Genomic DNA, 994 nt, shown 5'->3' with positions numbered 1-994 from the left:
TATCAGTTTCTTTTCATCAAATTTACAGTTACAGTTGTATTCTAGGTGTATTAGAAGATATTCAGGTGCATTATAGTCTACCTTAGGATGGTTTTGATAGTTTATTGCATCAAAATAAAGCTTTTTTTACCAGGCGAGGATGAAAATATTAAATTTTTCTGTATTTCATATCCATGTAGTCTGTAATGGTAATGGTTGAAGTCGTTGTGGCATTGACACAACGTGACTGATCAGTGACGGGGTCACACACTACACGAGCTGACAGCGGCTGTGTCACCTGACACTGGTCTCCAAACCACGTTTTGTCAAGAAAACAGGAAATGACGTGAATCTACGCATGAAACAGCTGTTGTTATTATAAAGATAGAAATTATAAAGACAAAGACTCTGGGTGAAAGAATGGATTAGCACACGCAGGTAAGCAGGGATTGTCTGAGCTACAGATAGAGCTTGAGGTGAGTAAAAAGTGTTTTGCATTGAAAAAGTAGCTGCCTGTTCTCATTGGCTGGATGTGGATGTTGAGTCAGCCGACTCTTCCAGATATTTGGCATGCTAGATATCTGGCTGTCGTCAGCGATGTGTCAGGGAGCCGTTTTGATGCGTCTTTGAGTGGTTCACACATGACTGGCGGCCACAGATCGACTGCTGATTTACCCCCGATCACAATCGTGTAGTGTGCACTAGGCATTACGCACAGTCTCGGTTCTGGGGGGTTGAACACGGTCTGTTGCAAGACTTTGTTTTTTCCTGAGTTCTGTTGTTAAGAAATCACACACAAACAAACTGATCCTCCGGTGGAGAAAATTGACTTGCTCAACCATTCAAGACCATTTACCTCTTCCCAGGCAATCTAATCTTCACATGAACTGGATCTTTACCAAGACAGCGTGGTAAGGAACCATAAAATGGTGTCTCAAAAATGGGTCCCCCACCCACACACACACACACACAAAACGCTGTCCTCTCCTCTCTATTCACACTAGGGTGACAACTG

This window comes from Micropterus dolomieu, linkage group LG10 (assembly GCF_021292245.1).
Source record: "Micropterus dolomieu isolate WLL.071019.BEF.003 ecotype Adirondacks linkage group LG10, ASM2129224v1, whole genome shotgun sequence".
NCBI lineage: Eukaryota > Metazoa > Chordata > Actinopteri > Centrarchiformes > Centrarchidae > Micropterus > Micropterus dolomieu.
Note: the sequence above shows the minus strand (reverse complement) of the source record.